Source organism: Bacillus rossius, chromosome 3, assembly GCF_032445375.1.
Source record: "Bacillus rossius redtenbacheri isolate Brsri chromosome 3, Brsri_v3, whole genome shotgun sequence".
Lineage (NCBI taxonomy): Eukaryota > Metazoa > Arthropoda > Insecta > Phasmatodea > Bacillidae > Bacillus > Bacillus rossius.
The window spans coordinates 60,777,820-60,792,728 of record NC_086332.1 but is presented as its reverse complement, the minus strand read 5'-3'; positions in this window follow the sequence as shown (position 1 = coordinate 60,792,728).

The window sequence follows — 14,909 nt, the reverse complement described above, 5'->3', positions numbered from 1 at the left end:
GTCGTACTTGATAACGCATGATGATGGTTAGTAAGTATGAATTAGAATCTCCGTCGTCGTTAAAAACAGTCACTTTCACAAAAATGTAATTTAAAACTGTTCCCACAATGCGAACACTTCAGCAACAATTAGCTGAAGGAAAAAAACGGCTTAACATACTTACCAAATAATCATGCAGACATGGCCACCCCTCTGGATTATTGCATACCAAAGGTTCATGCTCATTGTGCTTTATGGATACAATATGGCTGAACATTGGCTGAACACCACCACTGCGATTCCCTACAAGTATATAAATGCACTAGTGATAAAATATCAAACTCTAAGGCCTACTGCATTGAAAATCTGACATACAGAGACAACGTACCAGTTGTGTCCACCATTAAAATGTTCGTGACAGTTCTAGTGGCAAATTAGTCTTTCATGTTGAACCCAAATTTTTTCTACTGCACAACTTGCCTGTACAGTCTATATCCCTTATTACTTTATGCAATAACGACTATTTTGCGAAAGCGTAAGTGACGTGAGCCATTAATCCCATGTTATTTGCAATTGTTTGCTGTCGAAACTTACGGTAATTTCATGCGATAAAATTGTGCTCCAAAACATATAATAAATTTTCATTGAATTCAGTACCATGAATGGCACACCACGTCACTACAACGTCATAACGGCGGCCACCGGCATACATTTTTGTTTTAAATTGTCATAAGCTTATACATATTTTCATTTAATCCGAACTTTGGTGTGAATTTACACTTTTGGTATGAACAAATTGAATGAAATGTAATGAACTGGGTGAATATTGTACGGTGTTACAAGGCCTTGGCGCGGCGCGGGAGTTGTCAGCGGCCGACGGCGGCGACAGCCTCGTTAGGGAGAGCCTCGCGGTCGGCTCCGAGCAGACCTGTCACCCCCACAGCCGGCGCCCAATTACCACCGCCCCCGCGTCTTCGGCGCTGATCCCCGACCGCGCGCTGCTCCCAGCGGGAAGGAGAAGCCGGAAACAATCGAGTGGCGCGGATAATTAGCGACGAGCCAAACAACTGCGGCGGGGCCGAGCTCCATCCAGTCCCAGAGGGACGAGAGAGTAGCCGCGGAGAGGTGTCCTCTTCCTCTTTCTGGAAGCCGCTCCCATTCTTCTTTCCTGGCCTTTCTTCCGCCGCCCCTCGCTGAACAATAAGTCAAGTCGGATAAGACGACACGTTTATTAAAGGCACCCCCAAGCTAAGCTGCGCGGCTTTGGGACATCGAACACTATAGAATACCGGATGTCTGAGTAAAGTCCTCCAACGGTTGCATCCATGTCTGAGAACCAGGAGATGCCACCTTAGCTCAGAAACACGCAACTTAGAAACACACAAACTAGATTTTCTAAATTATGCCAGTTATATGATTGTAACTTGTGACAAATTAGATTTTTCTTACCTGTGATAAATTAGAATTATGTGTTTCTAAGCAATGTATGTAAGTTTTAAATTATATGTTTCAAAGTTATGATAGTTCTAAAATGATATTATAAGTTATGACGTTACTAAGTTGCGTCGCGTGTTTCTAAGTTATGTTTATAAGTTATGTATTTTTAAATTAAGTATTCGTAAGTTACTAATTTCTAACTTATGAAGGTTCTAAGTTATGTGTATTTTTGCGAGAACACTAAGTTATGATTATTCTAAGTTGTGTTTTTTTAAATTACTTGTGATTATTTCAGTAGTTAGCAAGTGCCAAATGTATTCCAAAACATTTTTATCACAGAAAAGTAAAAAAAAATATCAGTAACATAAATAATTGAAAAAATAAGTTTTTTGAATTTTTTTAATTATTTAGTCACTGTTCGCAGTAATAAAAATTTTTGAATGCTATTCAAAACCAGACCCAACAGCAGTGCATTAACTTCCACCCCAGTAGTGAGTGTGTTTCTACAGCTCTCTGCGCCTCTTCAACAGGCCAGTGTTGAAGGGAGAGGGGATGCTTGCACACTTACCTGTTTTAAGTTACTGCTGAAACTTATTATATGGAGGTATACGTATGTGAACAAGTATTCGAGTGTACAACTCTCAAGTATGCAACCATGCGAGTGTACAACACGTGCACGTATACAATTGCGTAAGTACGCAAGTGCGCAAATGCGTGAGTTAGCAGTATGCAAGTGCGCTATAGGTAATGGAAACATGCCCTCGAGATCCCCTTCCTAACAGTTGAATCCTGGTTCTCCTCTGAGCGTGACGCTAAGCCTTGCCGGCTGCGAAGAAGTGCCACCAGCGCTGCTCGGCCGGGACCACAGCCAAGACTCCAGGTTTGCCAACCGCGCAGCACGCGACCCTCGTGTCTGCGGAGCGCGCGGCGAGCAGAAGAGCCGGGGAGGACTCGGAGGTGAAAATGAATCGAACTACAAAGCAGTGTCGAGGGGAAGGAGGGGCTGCGAGGGTGGACGCCGGCGAAGTAAGGTCTCTTTGAGCGGCGCCGGGAGATATAACGATGTGGTCAGCGCGCACAAAAGACAGACGCGCGCCAGGCGGAGCGTGAAAGCGCGTGGCGCTGGCCGCCCAACTGCCCGCCTCGCTGCCGAGGAACGGAACAGCGCCGCAGGATTGCCAAATGTAAAAAAAAAATCATCCAACAAGAAATATTTACTTTAAAAAATATTAAAATAAAAACCACTAGAACTCGCTTTTGCAGTAACCATGCAAGTAATTAAATTCTATAAATATTTTCTTGACATTTATTCAACCAAAATCTGTTGTTCAAATAACCAGTATTATGGCTGACTTTCAGATTCGCTATGCTCCCCTAGGTCTGCTAATCCAACACGAAATTCGCAATATTATGACTTAATTTTGGTTTACGCAGTATGGAACATCTCAATCCTTAACAAAGGCTGATCCAGAAGGCTGGTTGGAAGGGCCTGAAGCCATTTTATTCTGATCACAACTTACAATAAATAAAATGAAGTTATATGATGAAAACTAGGAAACACGTTTGTTTCGAATACGAGCGCTTTTCCTTCACGAGATTCTGGCTTCGCCACTGAAATTTCTGTATCTCCCGCACCCTGTAACCTGCTAACAGAAAAAAATACATATGTCTATACGTGACCTTTCTCACACTCTTTCTCTCTTTAATCATCCCAGCATCATAACAAACACACAAGAAAATTCGTAATCCATAATTCGTTATTTATTTAGTGATACTTAAAACCACGTGATTACAACTAGCATGTGTCTTGTTTTTCATCTAATACTTTACTATTCGCAATAATGAAATGTAGTTTGTAAAACAACTAAAATGGTCAAAGTGAGATGAAAGAGACTGTCTCCCTCCCTTGTACTCTCTCCAGCCAAATGTCCGCAGCAATACAGCCCCCGTACAGAGGCGAACACGAACATGCTACTTGGGGGGTGGCCGGAGATAAGACAATACAAACTAGTATACTACTCGTATAAGTCAGACGCTATTTCAGTAAATAAAGTAATTATATGTAATTATGTCTTACTTTCGGTTGCTTTTCCTTATGTCTCGGCGTCGTTAAGGAAGTGTCCAGTGCACCCTTGCTCCCCATAGCAATACGGAATCCTAACCGAGAGAGAGAAAAATAAAACACGGGCTAGAACCAAAAAATGTTGTTTTTAATAAGTTCGCAGGCTCTCCCGGCCGTAGTCTGAAGTCGAGTTGTAATTGGCCTGTTCGTTATTTAGTGATTCGGTAGCGACCAGTTCGATTGCATTCCTTTATCTCGCAAACGTATTACTACTTCAATTTGGTTTTACTAACACTGTTCACATATAAATTCGAAATTATTTTTGGTTAAAATCTCTCGTTTATAAAAAAAACTCGTCTCATAAATGTGTTATAAGTTATTATATTATTAATGTGATTTTATTTAATAAAATATAGTTTTCAACGACAGCACCTTCCGTAATTAAATGTAACAGTTAATGTTTAGTGATAACATTTTGTATACAACCTTAGAATAAAAAATAACAGACGTTTTTACAAAGACTGTTTCACTAAACTTGGAGGATTTGTGGCTTTGTAAATTTGTAACAAATAATAAATGAAAAAGAAGAAGAAGTGTTAAGTATCATATTAGTTCACTGGTTCAGAGCTCTCCTGCAGCTTGGACCATAAATTCAGTCTCCTTCCCCATGTCCCTTTTCCCTGATCTGTGCTGTATCTTTCCGTGTCGCAAACCTGGCTACACTGGCGATCCAGCTAGCTGCACAGTGTTACGAGGCTGCTAGCGACGAGGCTGGCCGGCCAGCTGGCGCACCAGGCCTGCGACAAGGGCGCGACGCAGGTAGCGCACGTCCCTCCCCTCCAACTACTCGCACCATCCGATTAGTGGCCTTCCCAAAGAGTCCGCGGCGCCTCTCTCGGTCTCGTCTGACTCCCGGAGCCTGTCCGCGTGAATGCCGTCATTGTCCTCGCAGATGAGAGTGTTAGTCTGGAGATTCTGATGACGCGACACTTCGGAGGGCTACGAGACCTTGGCAGGAATATAAGAGACGGACACCGACCTGCGGGTGTGTGTGGCGCAATCCTCGGGCAGTGAAGTGACCCCTGGGCGGGCGACAAGCGGGCTTCGTGTGCGAAGCTTGGTGCATCGGGGACTGTGTCACTACTCACTAAGAGTGAGTAGTGAGAGGACTTCTGACCGAAGTGTGCGCTAAGAGTCGAGCTGTAGAGCCGAGCTCCAGTGGGGATATTAATTAGTGGACTTATGAAGACATGATTCGTTTGTGGACGTACATTTAGATTATTGTAATTTAAGAAATAAAACCACTATCCTTTCCGGACCTGCATTTCCGACATGTAACAATAGAATGACAAACAATAACTTGTGCAACAATTATTTTTCAATCGATCAACTCCGGTAGCGTCTTGAAGAAGATCTTTATTTTAAGTAAAATATAGTGTGTTTATCCCTTGTGTGACGATAAGTTGGGTCGAGGGTGCCTATGGTGTTGCAGAGCGGATTGAAGCTCTGGGAGAGAAGACTTCAGGTGTGTCCCAGCACAGTCTGGACCCATTCTGCCGACAAGAGGACTGTACGTGTGTACAAATGCAGGATATGGAGTGGTTGAGCAGGGACCGGAGGGAGCGAAGTGAATCAAAGTTGGAAGGGAAGCCCGGCTAGGGAGACGCGTGCTCTTCCCTCCCGTGAGGAGGCGAGGGTGGGTCTAATGGAAGGATATTGACAGGAAACACACGTATATAGCTATAAGTTATATAGACGGGGTGAGTGACCATCGCCGGAGGGAGAAGCGACCTCTCAGTCCGCGGTGTCGCTTGTTTGCGCAGGGCTCGAGTGTCGCGGCCTGAGGATCGCGGGCCCAGGGCGCAGGTGGACGCGGTCACGTCCGGCGAACCGGTAAATGCCTTCCTCCTCGACCCCCACCCCCCTCTCCAGCCGTTATCCCTTCCCTTTCTCTTCAAACATCCCGCGTCGTCTTCGCGGCCGGTTACATGTTTGCTATCGGTTATTTCCCGCGCACCTAGCTGACACTATATTTTATTTGATTTATTTATTTCCACCCCTCAATTCCTGTCCCCCATGCTATGAGAGACTTATATTTGCTTCTTAGTTTAAAAAAAAAAACATTAAGGTCCCCGAACTGCTTCCCCGAGCCTCGGTGACAAGCAACAAATCACGCGTGTATTTAGTTACCCCCAAAATTCCCGTTTTTATTCGGATGCAGTCAATGGCACATACAGTAATTTTTCTGAGGGAGGAGGAAGATTTTGAAATACATAGGAAAAAAAAATTAAAATTGGAACACGTGTATTCAAAAAATCCTACGTTACTACTGACACACACTGGAATATGGGTTTACCGAAGTACAATACATTTACTGATTTGTGTACTGTACAAGGTTGTGTGGAGTTCAGCTGAATTTTTTTGGTATCTGTCATAGGACTTACTAATTGTAGCCTTGTCACGGCGATAGGCTCTACATACTCACAAGAGCTACGTGACTTGCCTGGGACTCGAAAGCAAGAGAAGTTCTTGGTGGTCGTGATCGCTGGATGAATAAATACAATGAATGCATTAGGGTTTAAAGACATCTCGTTGACATCTCTCGATGTACCAAGGGGTGTAACAATGAGACGAAGTCACCGGACGGCGGACGGCGGGGTCTCCGGGGAGAATGGACCACGACCCAGCAGACAGCGCGCCCTGCGAGATTGGCGGGAGTGGAGGGGGAAGAGTGGAAGGAGGCGTCGCCGCCGCCCCGCCGCTTGTCCGATCGCGAGAAATTGGTTCCGAACCATTTAGGCTTCTGTCGCCGGCCGCCACGCAGCGCTTTTTCTCCTCCCCTCCTTCACCCACCGCCGAGGCCTTCTTCGCCAAAAGCCTACAAATTGGATTTGAATTGAATTCTGGCTTCTTCCTCGTGCTTCCTCGGGCTGTCCGCTGCTCCTGCTCCACCTCGGCCGGCACTCGGCGCCGCCATTGTGCGCCGAGGGCTAACCCGATAACCCCGCTGACCCGGGCCGGATCAGCGCCTGTCCTGCCCTCTGCGGCGGGGCGCTGCGCCTGGAGCGACCAGGCCGCGCCTGTTCGTCGCACTCCTTCCCAGCACCTCGAGACGTCTCTGCTGCGTAGCTTTTCATCCCGCACACGTTAGGAATGTGAAAACATAACCTCAAAAGTTACACAAATATGTCATTTATTTAAATTATTAAATAATAAGATAATGATTCACTTATTAATTGAAGCATTTTTCTACCCTTGACATTTTTAAAATTATTATTTAAAAAAAATCAATTAAAACTGCAAATAATATAGGCTATATATTTTTATTTTTATTGCTAAGAAACTTTTGAGAAATGTGTTTATTAATGTACCCAATTGTTTATATAAATGAAGTCTTGTTCAATATAATTAAAAGTTTATTTTATTTTGTTTACTTTAATTTTAAAACGAAATAAAGTGTATAGTATTTAATTATTTTTACTAACGGACATATGAGTTGGTAGACCTTATTTAAATGCAAGTAGGCTGACTAAAACAAAATATCCACATCAATATATTCACTAAGATCTTCGTCTTATTTTCAGTTAATATATCTATAAAACAGTAAGTTCGAACAATTAATAGTGAATTATACTATTTTAATCGATGGCTATAGTGAGTGCATGTAATCAAAATTTGAAATATATACAAAATATTTTCAAATATATTAATGTCTTGTTAATTCTGCAGTGGTGGCATGATGACCATGAAAATGAAAAGTGCATGAGTAATTCCGGGTTGTTTCGCCCAACTAAGATAAAACACGAATATAGCTCTTACGTGCATTTGTGTAACTCATAAGTAATTCTTGTAACATATAAGTAACATCTGTATTTTATACCTGTATGACGTTATTTTACCTAACACCTGGGCTTAGTATATTTCTTGTGCATATAAAATTATTTTCTACTGTCGAGAAAAGAGTGAACCAGCTGATGAAAACAGACAAGGTTTCGCGAAGAGCGATATATATATTTTTTCATTTATTTTCATTTATTCTTTAGCTATAATTTTGTTACCTAATATTTTTGAGCAGTTAAGTGTAACAATTAGGTAGTTTCCAAAGCGGAGTCTGATTATGATAGCGATATTTTGTGGCCAGGAACGTAGCATTCCCTATAGCAAAAGGAAAATATTTGAAAACAAACAGCTAGAAAATTGGTTCTATCCCCACCATTCCTCCCGAAATGAAATTCTGCGTACGCTCCCGTTTGTGGCGTGGTTACTAACAAATAGTGCCACGAAAACTTAAAATAAAATTTAAAAAAAAAAAAAAAAAATTGGCGTCACTAAAAGGATATTTGACAGGGTGAATAGTTGCTAAATATATTGCAAGGGCCAAAAAAAAAAAAATGGTTCCTCCAATACATGAATGCATATCCCCACCACGCGACTCCATGTCAGGTGCGGTCGCCGAGCCAGCAGACGTGCCCGGGCGTCACTAGACTCAGAACACGTCGTCGGCGATCTCTCAGAGGTCTCGTCACCTATCACTGCCGTGCCAAGGTAAAAGGCTGCGAGTTCAACTTACTCCTAAATGTTTTTTTGAAGTGAAACTTCTTTGGGCGCGACGAGAGTGAAGTTTCAAGACCGAATTTTAATGCAACGTTTTTGTGAAACGTTTCTCACGCTAAAAGGACATAGAATAGGTACTTGTTTTTAATCATTGTGTAAAATGATATTTAAGTAATTTAATTAACAGTTTAATGATTTGGTTAGGTAAATGACATTTAAAATACCTACCATAAATTTGTGTAAACCCTCGGTTTAAAATATTGAAAACAACGTGTGAATGGTTGCTTAAGTATGTTTCACGTTTTCGTTACCATAAAGCTATAATATCATTAGTGAAAATATCGAGGAAATAAATTCAAGAATTTTACTGATATTTTGACTATTATGCATGTTATCATTTTGATCCATTAAAAACTTTTCTTGATTCCTATTAATACTGTTACGAGTATAATGTAGGGGAAATGGGTTCGTAAGAAATACCCTAATTAAGTTTTATTACAGTTTTATTAATTACTAATACTTACATTAAAATAAATAATTGACCTTGAAAAAAATCTTATCACCAATCACTTGCACGTAAAAATGTTATTTTTTCTTTCGCAAGTCACTCGTTAACGGTCAAGTTCCACAGTTCGGACCCCTCACTGGAGCTAGGCTTGACAGTGATCCGCCTCTTGCCTCGCGTCTGTCCTCACACACACGGCCTCGCGCCACTCAGTCGCACTCTCACGGTCCCGTCGCTCCTCGTCGCGCCGCTCTCGAGGGGGTCTCTCACACTCTTCGCCGATGTCGCACTTCCCTTCACTCGCGGAACTCGCCGAACTCTCGGAACTCCCGCGGAGGCCGGCGTCGTCACTTATATACCCGTGGCGTCCTTCTGGAAGGGACGAGAGCGGCTGTAACGTGTCGCGTCATCCCGGGCCAACCCGATGCCCGAAACACCCAGAACAGCGACGCTTTTTCACGCAACTCTTCGCGGCGGCCTTTGCCAGCCCGGGATTCCCAGGTCGCTAAAGGTGGCAATAGCCCGAGGCGGGACGGTGCGCAGGGGGTGGAGGGGGGTAGCGAGGACCCTTGTAATCCGGCCAGGCGCGCGTGACATGCCTTACGTCAATAGACGGCGCGTGGTGACGTCAGTGGCCGTGCGGGGCCGCCAGCCCGCTCCGAACCTGGCGCGCGTCGCGGTCCTTTCTGCGTTCGTAACAATACTATAGTTGTTAAGAAAATGGTCGTCTTTCTCTCTTCCCCTTTCTCTGCCGCTTTACCACTTACAATATACTTACAGGTTGAGGTTTTAATTGCCAAAAAAGTTTCACTTCGAGCACGTGTACTGAGTTACACGCGCTCTTTGAGGTAGATTTCAAAGAAATACTACCTATTGTAGCTGTGACCATGGTGCGACATCCGGAACATTTTTATATACTTTTTATTTTCGTGGTACATAGACCCCAAAACATTCGCCAGTAATCAATAATCCCCTGAATACTATTAAATCGGTACTAATTTATTTTAAGACCATAAATTATTATAAACAACTTTTGTCTGAAATTTTTTTATACGACCTACCATTTATGCAAAGGGTTGAATCAACTCTGGTTGAATGACAAAATATGCATAACTCCCATAGTAGACACACTATCAAATCAGTTAAAAATGTATGTAAACTCTACAAATATTATCTAAATATTTTGTCGAGACAATTTCTGATTCACACAACCATTGCAAAGGGTGAATAAAGAGGGGTTAAAATACAAAAAGAAATTCATAACTCCCATAGTAGGCACGCCTTGAAATTTTTTCAAATTGTTTGTAAATCTTTTATTTGTATCTAAAACGTTTGTCTGAAACAATTGTTGATTATACAAACCATTATTGCAAGGGGTTATAAAAACCTGGGCTTGAAATAAGAAAATAAATAAACTTATCTTCCATGTGCACTATCAAATCCATTCATATTTTTATTTACTTTCTAAAGATTATCTAAAACTTTTGTTAAAATAAAATTTATATGTAACCAATCATAACTGCAAGGGGTTTGAAAGTAAAATGAAATAATTTTTTGTAGTATATATACTATTAAATCCTATATAATTTTTGTATGAATACTAAACTTTATCTAAAACTTTGGTTGAAACAATTTTTGATGAAACTAATTATTACCGTCAAAACAAGGGTTCAAAATAAAAATAAAAAATTCAAAACTTCCTTGGTATCAAATTCGTTCGAATTTATTTTAAACCATCGTAATATTGTCTTAAACCACGGTGAAACGCAAATTTTTAAACGACCATGTTATTAGTGTGAGGGATGAACGTGTTAGAAGTTCGAAAAAAATTCAATAACCACCTTAGCTGTCATGATATGAAATTCGTTCTGAGCTATTCAATGATGGATGCATTGAGTTAAAAACATTTGTAATATTTTCTCTGTATGTAAAATGAGAAAATGTTTTATCGCTCATTTTGTAATAGCGGAGAACATTAAAATGTTGCAGAAGTTTATAGATGTTTCCAAAATATTTCCAGAAGAAATTGGTAGTATTAAATCTACCTGTAGGCCGTGCCGGAAGGTAATTGTTAAGTGACGTGTTTCTAAGCTATGACAGCACCCCGCGCCCGAGCGGACGTCGCGTGCTGCCGCGCCGCCGGGGATGACCGTTACAACCCCGCAATCCGCGCGCACGGCCGCACCTGGCCGCCCGCCAGGATGTGGTCCGCGCCACCCGGAAACACTAGCGCCCTCTCCCCCTCGCGCCCTTCCGCTAGCTCCCCCCTAACGCCCTCCTTCCCTTCGCCGTGGCTCGTACCAGAGGTCTCTGAAATCGGCAAATCGTAGAAAATGAGCGTCAGCGAAGTAAGCATGAGTTTGCACTATTAATCATGGGTCAATGGTTTTTAAACACTGCATAGTTACGATCACGTTGTCGTGCAGTATATGCAACTGATCTATAATTATATTATAGTGTGAGTTTGCTAATATATAACTCTAATATATACTTATATATACATGGTATCTAAAATATATAACAAGAATATTGGTAATTAAAATTGGAGAAAAGAAAGTCCAAATTTACTACAGTACAGATAACGAGTTTATACAGTGTAAGCATATATCTATACATATATATATATATATATATATATATATATATATATAGTTTTCCGTAAGGTATGACAATTATGGTAACTAAAACTGGATACATTTACTGCATTCCAGACTACGATTTTGTACGAGTGTTTACGAAAAATTCACTGCTTTCTAAATCACGAGTTTGTACAGGATGATAAATCCACACGGCAATGTCTGCTATGTTTCCCTATCTCCTTGCGTGAAATACCGTTCTGTAATGAGACTATCCATCGACAGCAGGCCATGTGGACATCGCGAAGAACAATGATATAGTCTACAATTAGGATATGCGAGGCTTCTGATGGATTATTTATCGATGGGTCGGACACTTTACAATAATTTAAATATAGGTTTTATAGTGATTCTTAAACTATCTGTGTTGGAGATTTGTATCTACCTGTATGAAATCGGATACTACAGCTATTTGCGTACGTAATTTCCGAGGATTTTTTTTTACGTGACGTCTAATAAATCGATGAACGCCGGCTGCACGCACGAAAAAGTGTCCCGTAACGCACATTGTCCCACTACGGATGTGTCCCGTTACGCTCATTGTACACATGCACCGTATCTCTCTTCCACTCGATTGGAACAACAATCGATTTGACTTTTCAACCATGTTTTCGTCGTTTGAATTATTAATATTATATTATTTAACGATCGTCCACCGATTTTCAGCACAATCGGTTCGGTTATTTAAAAGTAATGTTGAATTTTCAAATACGTTTTTAACGAACAATGGTGTTTTACAGTTACACATAATTCAAATTACACCCGGGATCTTTTGCACAGTGTTTTAAAAAATATTGTAACACATTATAAATAAGTTTGGTGTATTTGGGATGCGTATTTGTTATACAATCGTATTATCAAAACGAAATAATATTATTCCTCTACGGTGCTGTTATCTACGGTGACGGACGCGAACCGAACGAATCGTGCTCTCTATCAGCTGCCGTGGGAACCAGGCAATCGTTAATACATATTTTCCTTTGTTTATCGCGATGGGCGTTATTATTAATGAATTATAAATAAAATTTCGTGCCCGGGGCCACAATTGCATATCATTTTGAGCACTGGAAGACATAAAAGCATAAAATATTCTCAACGAATTTTAATCTGTGGTTTTGATTGCTTATTACAACAACAATTTCGGCAATAAAGGTTAATTATTCTTGCATTTTAAAAATCTGATTACTAGTATAATTTCAAGTATTTATTCTTTTATTATCAAAAAAAGGAGCATCTGTCGGCGAGTGCAGTAATAATAGGTTATGTTACATATTTGATTACAGTTTATTTACATGAAAACTTGTTCATAATTATATTTAAACGAAAAGTTTATGTTGTTTTCATTGCTTATTACAACAACAATTTCGGCAATAAAGGTTAATTATTCTTGCATTTTAAAAATCTGATTACTAGTATAATTTCAAGTATTTATTCTTTTATTATTAAAAAAGGTGCATTGTCGGCGAGTGCAGTAATAATAGGTTATGTTACAATTGACTAAAAAATTATGGTGATTCATATAATTGATGATAGATATTTGATTACAGTTTATTCATATGAAAACTTGTTCATAATTATATTTAAACTTTATAGCTAAACGCCAGTTTTTAAAATTAATTACAAGTCATCTACACGTGAACTGTTTCGTGAACTGTTTATAAAGTGACGTCAAAAAATGTGGTTTTCATTGCTTATTACAACAACAATTTCGGCAATAAAGGTTAATTATTCTTGCATTTTAAAAATCTGATTACGAGTATTATTTCATGCATTTATTCTTTTATTATTAAAATTAAAATGATTCAATTTTATTCATAAAATTATGCAATCATTTCATCAATGTTTTGTTATGACGTTGTCACGTTAAACTATCGTCCGTAAACCGACTTTACAGACAACCAATTTTTTTGTAAACCATGCTGTGTACGGAATAATTTCGAAATTTTCATTGTTCTGTGCTGGGCACAAGCGCTTCCGGGGAAACTTGTACCGGATGGAGAACATGTCAGATTATGTCTGGCGTGAGTTGTGTTCATGATTTAATAAACAATTATGCTCTTGCAGATAAGGTCGGCAACAACCAAGGCAAGAGATTTTTCGGAATAAATTTACAGGAAAATCCCTTAATTAATATACAGTAACAACATGAAAATAAGATAGCCAACTAAGCTAGTGAGACCGAGTCTTAAATATACTGCATGACCGTGCAACGGGAAAACCTATTTTATCTCTTTTTCCTTCTCTCCCCTCTTCTTTTTATTTAGCTGCGTTTGTTAACATCATTTAATCTTAATCCATCCTGAAAATTATGACCACTTCGCAATGTAGGCCTATGTCATGAAAATCAACCTAGAATTTTAACAAATTCGAGAGTTGAAGGCTGTGTATGCATGTCTAAGCGTGTTGATGTTGCGCCAACGCTCCCCCCTCCCCCCGTCGTCGATGTAATGGCTTCTGCACTGCATTCTGCAGCCATAAGGAAGCTGGCCGAGCGCTCGCTCTACTAACCATCTCAATAACATCTCTCGGACGTGCTTCAGCAATATTAACTTGGCTTGTGCTGGATAAAGAGCAAGGCCGAATAAGTTTTATAATAAATACCTATGCACGTGCGTGCGTGATTGTGTTGTGCACGTGGATTTGTGCGCACGCGCGTCGATATCAGTTAATCTCTTGTGTATTTATTTTCCTAAAAGGATCTCTAATATTGTGTTTCAGGTCAGGGCAGGATAACAGTGGTGAATAATAATTTAAAATCAAGAGCGTAGGCATAAATTCATTCGAGGGGGTGGGGGGGGGCATAACCTCTTCGCCTGTTGTTTGCTTTTAAATTCTTTTCATCTGTTAGTAGGAATGATAGATTTTATTTAAAGTATTTCTTAGGATTTCGAGGAGGGAGTTAAATCGCAAACACCCCACCCCTTATTTTGCGTACATGCCTATTTACTCTACAGCAAAACCTGCCACAGAAAAAAAAAACTTTTTTTCTCATAAAAAAAGCATAAAGCTGACAACAGACACAAAAGATTGTAGGGATTATGAAAACGCAAGAAATAAATCAGGAAAATTGAATGTATTCCAGACTAGGCCCATAAAACTGTGGCTACGAAGAAACCTTATTAAATTTCAAAATTTGTGTACGCCCTGCTGATAACTTAATACATACCTATATGGAAACTATTTTACGTACTTAATCTTGAGGGACTTACGCATGAATTATTTGATGTGAAGAACGGTGTTCATTAAAAAAGACTTTCATGATAAAAAGAAAAAATATATATAATTGTGATGTTTTGTAAATTCTTTTGGAAGATAAATTTTTTAATTTTGCTTGTGGATTTGACAAAATTATAAACTACCCCAGGAAGTTTAAGGATGTGAATCAAAGTGTATTCACGTATGTAGATTTTGGGGAAACGAAAAAAAAAAACTGTTTTAAAAATGAATATTTATTAGTTTTAAGTATGTGAAATTGGTGTTATAAAGGAATGGATTATAGTTGAAGAAATCAGCCATATTCCAAACGATAGAGCTAGTTGGTTTATTCACGCAGGAATCATAAAAACAAAATAAAAATCAATATTTTGGTGGTAGAGAATTTTTGATGCAGACCCTTCGACTACCAAGTCCCACCGTTATCTTATTTCGCATCCTGGAAAGTTTTTTCATGACAAACAGTGAAAAACTGAAATGGCGTATGTCCAAAAATTTTTATTAAAACACTTTTCGGTTGTAA